Source organism: Dermacentor andersoni, chromosome 5 (assembly GCF_023375885.2).
Source record: "Dermacentor andersoni chromosome 5, qqDerAnde1_hic_scaffold, whole genome shotgun sequence".
Taxonomy (NCBI): Eukaryota; Metazoa; Arthropoda; class Arachnida; order Ixodida; family Ixodidae; genus Dermacentor; species Dermacentor andersoni.
The window spans coordinates 71,279,070-71,288,755 of NC_092818.1; the positions used below are offsets into that span (position 1 = coordinate 71,279,070).

Genomic DNA, 9,686 nt, shown 5'->3' on the forward strand with positions numbered 1-9,686 from the left:
GTGGATGGCATTATCATGTAATCTATATGTGAAAAGTTGCACGAAGAACACCTGAGCCATATTTTGGCAGCGTTATATGATGCTAAACTAAAAGTTAACTTCAAGAAGAGTGAGTTCTTCAAAACTAAGGTGACATTTCTTGGCAGAGATTTGGACGGAACAACGAAGAATCAGAAAAAAAAATCGGTAGCTCGCATAGGAAATCTAGTAAAGCCATACGATATACACTCGCTTCGCGTGTTTCTAAGCTTGGCGGGCCATTTCAGAGCATTCAATAGAGATTATACTCTCAAAAGTCAATGTCTTACCAGACTGACTCAGGAGGATGTTACCTTTTGTTGGGCCGAAGAATGTGGTGAAGCTTGCCGAAAATTCGTCCGAATAATTCCTTCTGTTCCTGTGTTGTGCTTACCAGACTTTTCGCTGCCCTTCAAATTGAATACCGATGCATATCACTGTAGAACAGGAGCAGTTTGTATCAGAGAGACTCATTACAACCACCAAACCAGCGGCTTCGTGTAGTTGGATACTACAGCTGCACATTTAACAAAACTGAATTGAACTATACCACGACAGAAAAAGACGCTCTCGCCGTTTTAAAAGCTTTCTGCTACTTTCGTTAATATTTCGGAGGTGCAAGGTAAAGCTATACACAGACCACGAAGCACTAACGTACATATTGAAGATGGCCGAACTGAAAGGAAAGATAGCCCGTTGGGTGGGCGAAATTCAGCAATTTGATTTTGATGTAGCTCATCGCGTGAGAGCTTCTATGGAGGATGCTGCTGCAATGTCGCGATTAGCCATTGTGCTTCCAGAAAATTATGAAGAGGCAAAGGTCACAAGGATATGGGAAGGAAGCCAGGTTTTGCAACGTACTACTAATAATAGAATAGTTGTCGTTCCAACTACCTTGGTCCAAAATATTGAAACTGTATCATCATAGCCCCGAATCAGGAGGCCATGATGGCGTTCGGGGAACCAACATGAAATTGATAAAAAGGTTCTCGTGGCCTCGGATGAAGCAAAAAGCAACAAACTATGCATTATCATGTCATAAATGCCAGATTAACGAAGTCAAATTTAAACAACCGACGCAAAAAATGGTTGTACCACAATATTCTAAAACACCATTAGAGGTCTATCATTTAGACTTAGCGGAACTACCAAAGAAATCTGAAGGAGTTAAGACACAAGCCTTCCTGTTGTGCATTGATGAATGTCCCAGGATGATTGCAGCAAGACTTGGTAGAGAGGATGCTAACAGTGTATTTTCCTTTTTGAAGGGGAATATGTCTGACAATGTACAAGTAATTCTCTCCGACAATGGACCTGCCTTCTGGAGTCGTCGGCACAGGAATGGGCTGCAAATCGTAACATCAAGTTACGGTTCACTGTGCCCTATCATCCCGTCGGAAATGGGCTAGCTGAAAGGGCTATCAGGGACATCAAACAATATATTAGCATGTAACCAGCATTCCGAGATAGTTGGAAATGTATGGAAGCGGCAGTAGCCCACCACAACAACTCGCATACGACTGGCCAGGGATGCACTACTCTATTCGCTGCAACTGGAGACTACGTTATCTGCCTGCAGATATAAGCCTCGGCATTGACAAGCAGATTAAGCTCGCAGAAGCAGCAAGAACTAAAAGCAGCAGAACAACGGCCTTAAGGACTCCGCCGCGACGTCGAACCCGCAACCAATTACAACGTCGCGAATGGAAGAAGACATGGACTTCACTGCATCTTCAATGCGGTAAGACAGCTACGATCAACCACGATATGCAAACCACTACTTTGGTTGACGAAACAAAAGCAGAAGGCGGATGGGAGCGAGTTCTTTCCGTGAAGGAAAAAAAATCGTTCACAGAAGCGACGCTACACGCAAGCAAAGGCACCACCATCAGGTCTGAATAACAACTCATCCAAGCCCGAGGCGCCTCGCGGACGCTAACAACACAAGCATCTACCGCTGCTGCCGAAGATCCACCTGAAGGTGGTCATCAGATGACACCGAGGGCTACCCCTCAAGAATGTTTATAGTCGGGACCCGGCAAGAGCACTCATGGACGCGCGTCAGGACTTAACCACCGACACCAATTTTATCCTAAGAATTAAGTCAGGTTTCAACATTGCGGTGGTATCCACCCCGAATCGGGATACGGCCAAGGACATGCAGGCCATTAAAGTCTTGAACACTGCCGCACGACCACACCAGCTTGATGCGTACGTCACGGCAGGAGAAGACATGACGCTAGGACTAATCCACGGGACAGAACCTCACACCCGTACTGGCGTGTTGCGATCGAATATACGTATTCGAACATGGTAGCTGGACTTGATCAGCGTCATAATGCTGAGGGGCTCACACAGTGTTTTGCTAACCTTCTTCGACAGCCAAGTGCCAAGGTGCGTTTATTACTTCGGGGGGAGGGGAGAAACTCTGCGCCCTCTACCAAACTGCGGTACAATTCTGCTGTATCTGTGGCATCGTGGAACACCGCACCGACGTGTGTCCAAAGCCCGACGTACAGGTGGCCGCTCGTGCGGCGTGCGCGATCCTGCCGATGGACACGCATGCACCCCCAAGTCCACACCTTGTGGCGGTGATCATCCAACGACAGATACCACATCTCTCAAATAACTAAACCTAAAGCCAGTAGACCATATATCAAGACCAAGGACCAAGAAACGAACAAAGGCCCAGGTACGGTGGTTCGCTACCGAAGACGAAGACTCCGAGCTTGAGTCCCATCCGACAATGGATCGTCGCAGCCGCTCCAGGACCCGCTCATCATCGCGGTGCCAAGCTTGGTCCGGGCTGCTGGTCCAGAGAAAATAGTCGGCATCTCGATCCAGGGTGCCCCAGCAGCAACAACAGCGGACAAGAAAGGAGGAGGCCCCAGAAGCAAGTCGCCAGAGGTTCTTGGCATGCCGCGCAGCCCTCCAAATAGTCACGTGAACTAGGCGTGGGTCACACCACCCACTGCTAAATGCAAGAATACGCAAACGCCAACAGAATAAACAACAGAGTACAGGAATATAGTAGAAGAAAAAATAGCGGCTTCGTAACAATTTAGGCGAGGTACGAGTTGAGTTTGAATCTTTTAAGTGCATAGTAAATACCATCACATCACAGTAACCCATACAAATTGTAGACCACGCTTCCAAAGCACCACAGCAGACATAACTGCAACAAAATACCACCTCGAGCGCTCAATCTGTAATACTCGAACAGTTAGCGCAAAACATGCAACTAAAGTTCGAAGAGATACACAAATCCAAGCGAATGGTAGAGGATGCGCAAGCAAAAGCCGCAGCCGTCCGCCGAAAGAGGGTGAGCCAATGCCCGGGAGCTTCTTCCAGGACACTGAAAGCCATAGAGCACACTGATATTGACAGTGGCATCCATGGATAGGATGGCACACAACACGAAGGCCGGACACATTGAAAAGCTGTTGTTGTATAGGACGGTGCTAGCGGATCTAAAGCCATTCTCTGGCACGACAGTGGTACGTAGTCTGGCCTGCGGAGCAATAGGAGGGGAGCGATTTATACCAAGTAAGACTAGACGAAAGCTAACGGGTCATTTTGCCCAATCTGGTGGAGAAGGCGATGCCTTCAATAATTGTCACTTTGATCAGCACTGCTCAAATTTAGAAGCTTAGCAAAACTTTTTCACAAGTAAAAACTTGGTAGCCGGTTGCAAGTAACACTGCCAATACTTTAGTTTCCTATTAAGAGGAAGCTTTAACTCGAGGTCAACTGCGATGCCACGATTCAAGTACGCGTAAAATGACGCAGTGCGTAGGTGGGACTACTACTGTACCGATCTTAACCAAATGTGTTGCGTTTGAGAGAAAGTTAAGTTTTAATGACTGTGAGCTGCAAGTATTCTATTTCGGCCTTGGAATCTTTTTACAAGAATTTCTGCAAATTTGTAACTTTAAAAAATAGAAAGTCGTAGTTTGTAAATTAAAACATTTCACCAAAATCAGATGTCACTGTTCTGTGAACTGCATCTGCTGACGTTTCTAAAGCGGACAAAGCTGACATATGCATATAAAGCTTCCGTGAATTTGGCAAGAGCTTACAAAGCTATTTGTAAAATTCGACTAACAAATATGGTATACATCTGAGCGATGTATATTGCATAGATGTTGTCAACGTTAGATATTGTCTCAGGTTAAATATGCAGAAATGTGATATCACCTTTTACTGTTGAACTATAGAGTTGTAAACCTAATACTATTATTTTTGAAATTCAACAAAGTTCAGCGATGAATAATAATCCACAATAGAGGAATGATGGTTTCTGCAATCACTTGAATATAACGTTCTTTTTTTGGTTTTTGTTTTTTAGTGCAAGAAACCCCATCAAGTACGGTGTAGTGGTTGCCGAAGAAAGCGATGTCTCTCTTGCAATCTATTTTGATTGGAACGTCTGAGCTAAATGTTTCTAGGACTTGCAACTAATACTGCGAAATGTACGTTGCCTTGCCTAGAGTATATTTCCTCGGGAGTTCATGTAAGACATTATATCGTCACTGGCATGACCACACTAAAATTTCCTAAATGTACATACATCTTTTTAAGTATATTTATCGCCGAGGTATTTGTGGCCGGAATTCTCTATTTTCGGAAATCAGTGCTCCTAGTTCAGGAATTTAGTGCGCACAAAAGATAATCTCTCAGAGATGGATAGATGGAAAAACTTTATTGTGGTCCCTCTAAACATGCACTAGCACGCTCATATTCACTCGTTAATTTCATTGGCACAATCTCTCAGAGATTGTGCCAATGAAATTCAATTCTCGTGCCTATTTCATTCAGGTACGGCAGATAAATCCCACGTCTTCTTACCGCAACCTACGTATAGACAAACTAGTTTAATGGGCTTTACGTGCTGTTCGAAAGGAATGCTAGACAAAAGGGAGAAAGTGAAAAGGGGCGCTGTGCAGCTGATCCCACTTAGCTTCTACTTTATAAGCAGCGCGCTCAACAAACCTCTTAAGACAAAGACAAAGAACTGAGTGACGCGTCAAGGTACGTGACCAGCTGCTATGCTAATCAGGCTGGCCTAACTAAGCTAACTGCGGTATAAAAGGCCCTGAAAGGTGCTGACTGGGCCACACTTTACCGTCGTCTAACGTGAAGGAAAGACACGCACCGATCATGAGGACTCTGGTGAGACTTACTGGTGTTTTATCTTACACGTTTAGACAATCGCACTGTTAATTACTATAGAGTAGAAGTGGCCTAAAGTTCAGTAATATTGTGAACACAGGCACTTTTTCGCTTGACGTGTTCTTAATTTCGAAGGGATTTCAATCGCGGTTCTGTTTGCTCCCTAATAATTTGTTTTAGGCGATATTTATTTTGCCCTCTGAACGTTTTGTGACAGATTAGTTGAGGCGAAGACAACTTGTCACCCTTCTGGAGAACAGCGCGCCAGTATTTGGGCCATATCGAATATGACTAGCCGGTTGGGTTTTCATTACAATCGGAATCGCCATTAGGCTGAACAAGAACAGTTAGAGTTTAGGGGTTGTTGTGTTCGCAATGCTACGTTTATCGTGTGCAAATACGTTGCGATCAGCAAATTCTTCTGCCTCCTTGAAGACAACCACTGTTGTTTGCTGTTGACAACCTTTATTTCTGATATAACACCATTTATTCGCTCATTGCGCATGTATTTACCATCGGCTGTACATGCGTGTACAAAATTGGCTCGGGTGGTAACCCTAAGCAATATTGTGTCCACACCACCGTCTTACCATGTTAGTGCGGTATAATTGCCTTCTGAGCACCGCATTGAAGGCGCAAGCTGTACAGGTGCGCTTTTATTCCTGCTCTAAGCGACAGCCAGTGTTTCTTTAATAGAAAATTTCTATGAAATAGAATGAAAAAAGATTTGACCATAGCCAGAAGTTTACAGGGAATTACGCTGTGTGAGAGATCAGCTGTCAAATCTGACGACTCCGCAAGCTGAGGCGCGCAGTTTCCTCGGGCGCACACCTTCAACCCATGCTCAATATAACAGCCGTGGCATTACAGAACGAAGGAACCGTCTTAACTCTACTATTTTTCGTCCAAATCGACTATTCAGCTCGATGAACGGAGCAAAGTGTTTAGCAGGGAATAGTGGCCATTTCGACTGTATGATAAAATTGTGCACGTTAATATAAAGTAACAATACTCCTCATGGTCGAATCTCTTCAACTGTTCAATATTTTCCCAGCAAGAATGCGCCATTTCGTAAGCAAACAAAAATAATAGAAAACCAAAGAATATTGCTCGGGAGCGATTCAGATAGACAGGGCAGAACTTTAGTTCCATAATGCCAGTGGGAACGCGGTTTTGATCGCCATGAACCACTGCAGGACAAAACACGTGAAAAGTGGGTGACACTCTTGGGTGTTTCTTGTTATTGTTGTGCGCTCTACAGGAAGAGCCCGCTGAGTATGCAGAAGTGCGCGCGTCGTTTTGCTACACTCGCTATCGCTCACATTTGTGAACACGAATGTATGTTGGAACAGGAGGAACTGAACCGGACCATGGAAACAGAAATGTAAAGGCACTACTAATCACAACATCCTAGGAATGTAAGGTCCAATGATAAGGTCACAAGGTTGTAGTAGTCTGCTGAAAGGGGTAGATGGTCGAGTTGCTTGATAAGATTGTTCCGAAAACATTGAGCCTACTAACTCTGTCGTTACCACGCCTATTCAAATCGATCACTAGTGATTGATACTTTGGATCGCGAGTTTCGAGATTTTGAATCGCTTTCATATCCACTTAAGGCCATCCAGTGGCTAGTACAGGCACGGAACTTTCAGAATCAGTTTAAATTTTTGCGCTCCGGCGAAACTGTGATTTTTGAGGGACTTTTTGCAAACTAATGTGCCATCTTTTTGCACTACCAGAGAACTCCCTTGATTATCTTCAGGGCGCATAAATCTCTTGGTTATGATTTTCTGCCATAGGCAGCATAGAAACTTCTGTTCACGCCGAGAAGGCCGCCCGTGGCACGTCTCGGCCGGGCACTACGGATCAGCGCAAGATAGTTTACAACGGCGTGGTATATTTTCTACTCTTCTTCCCTGGAGGGGTGATAAAGACATTCAGCAAAATGCAAACAGATATTCTAGGATGCATAATCTTGTAGTTACCCAGCTACGCTGAGAACCGTCCGTCCTGGAAGAAGTACATGACTCTAGACCAACTGGTGAAGTACATTCCTGGGACATCTCGTCGGACCATCCTAAAAAAATTCCTAAAAGGAGTAACTCCAAAATGTGTTACGAGGACCGCATAGCTGAACAAAAACCAGATGTTTAGTCGGAAAAGTGTGGAATGCGCCTATGCTTCACAAAACGCAGTAACTGCTTCACCGCATGGTTGAGCGATGAACTGGTCTCAGTTTCTTTTTTAATACTCGGCGTATCAGGTATTTATTTTTTGAGACACTTTTTCTGGGTTATTTATCTTTGAAATGTATATTCTGAATTTCCTTTGATATTGTTTTTGCAGACTTGCTTTTTATTGTTGTTTTTATCAATAGACTGCCAAATGTCGCTTTCTTGAATTTTTATGTTTCACCTAACACATTTTTTTTTTGTTTGGCATCGTATGTTTTTGGAAATATCATTTCCTTATGCAGAATATGCTTTCCCGCAATGTGTGCTGGAATATTAGTTTCAGTGGTGAATAATTTTATTCCGGGACTTATAAAAAACGACCATTTTCTCGCGGTAACGAAAGAGGCAATACGTCACTTCGCAGCTCGCCGTTGGTTTTATCTTTTGCCTCGTCATCTCGATGGTCCTCGCCACTGGTTTTGGCGGAGGCTTGGGACGAGGCATTGGTTTGGGCCACGGTGGTGGCCTCGGATACGGAGGTGGCCTTGGTGGTGGCTACGGCGGCGGCCTTGGCAGCGGTCTTGGCGGCGGATACGGTGGCGGCTACGGTGGCTCTTACGCTGGTTCCTACGCTGGAAATTACGGAGGAGTGCATGGCGGTCACTTCGGTTGATATGGCCTAAGGGTACGTGTCAATGTTTTGTATTTCGTTGTTATATTTTTTGGACGCTTTCTCGCAATAGGAATACAGGGAGTCTCTTCCTTTGAAAAACTCTCAGCCCCGTTTGTCTGAAAAGCTGAATATACAGAAAGAAATGTACATTCAAGAGAAAGCTTCTCTTGCGAGATTTCTATTGCGCTTTCTATTTCTATTTCTATTTCCGACCCCTCTTCAATGGATATTTCGTTTCAGTATTTCATGGTTTAAACTACCATGGTGTAGATTAATGTGTAGTGACTTGCGAGAGAAGATCACATGATACTTTTCTGTAGAACGTCCATCTTTGAGAATTATAGAACATTTTAGCAAACTGAATAGAGAAATCCTTGCCGAAGTAAAGCAAAAAGCAATGCTTTTGCAGTACTTGTGGCACTATGCAGTGTTTTTATAAGTGTCGATTATTACTAAAGCTAGTGCGCAACAGAAAGGATCGCGACCAGTGTTAGCGGAGGTGGCTTTGGAATATACCATGTGAAACATTTGTCTTTAGGTTGCAAGCTTTTTCACTTCACTGCATGCATAATCTTACCGCTCTCCTTGGAGCTTTTATTGGACTCATGTCATCCATCCCCCTAAATGGCCCTTAAGAGGGGTTGCATAGTGATGATTTTCATGTTATTTGGTGTTGTTAGCTACATGGTATCCGATGCACCAAATATACGAGCAGTAAGGTGTACCTGATGAAGGTAGGATTTCTGTCTGGGAGATGGGGAACACCCGTGAAAGTTCACGGCAATCATAAACATACATTGTTCCATTTAGTTACTTTTTATTAAAGTAAGAAGACTGGGTAATTTCTAAGTTCAGTGGTATTACCGTCTTGTGCCACCATCAAATATTCAGCTTCGCATTAAATTCTTTTATCGTATGGCTGACCAGCTCTGCTTGGTACGCGCGAATGGCCGCTTCAAGGTTATTGTTGTCTTTTTTTGTCTCAGTAATGCGCTGTGAAAAACAGGTGCATATGAACACAAGTACTTATGGACTACCGGACATGACAATTATTATTGATGAAACAATCACTTTATTTAGCCGAACCCATAGCGCCTGCTGTATAGCGAAATGTTACATCTTGATCACAATACAAGTTGCGTAACCGTGACATACCAAATGCAGTGCATATTTCGGAGCTTATCGATTCTCACTTAAACCCCTGTTTTATTCTATTTCAGTATAACTTCGCTGCGAAAGACAACACAAGGAAAAGACAGTCAAAGTGTACAAAACATGTATTTAGATCAGAATAAATAACTTCCACCGAACAACTCTTTATGTGCCTTGTCTGTATTTGAAAAAAAAGAAAACCTGAACGAACAAAGGTTAGAATGGCACAACACAGAAACTAAATGTGGTTTGGGTGAAGAAATCAATTTTTTCAACTGGACAACTTCAAACGGCGCACACAAACGCAGTGTATGTCGTCACTTGTTGCACGCACCATAAGCGCCGTTTCTTTCTGCAAGTTTGTACCAAGCGATCCATGCAAGCCCATTCAAAATGTAGTACATTTTGTTTAGGCGGCTCATCATGGTATTGTGCCTCTCCTGTTACAACATGCAAGTACGTTGCCAGGGTCAGCACCCAAAATGACAACGTTTATG

At 43.8% G+C, this 9,686-nt stretch overlaps 1 long non-coding RNA gene across 1 annotated transcript; it reads left to right on the plus strand.

The window, feature by feature from the left end:
- The first annotated feature begins 7,448 nt into the window (after positions 1-7,448).
- LOC140218353 (uncharacterized) lies at positions 7,449-9,350 on the plus strand. The gene is made up of 2 exons (XR_011894631.1): positions 7,449-8,049; positions 9,258-9,350. It is a non-coding gene; the product is annotated as an uncharacterized lncRNA (long non-coding RNA).
- The last annotated feature ends 336 nt before the right edge of the window (positions 9,351-9,686 follow it).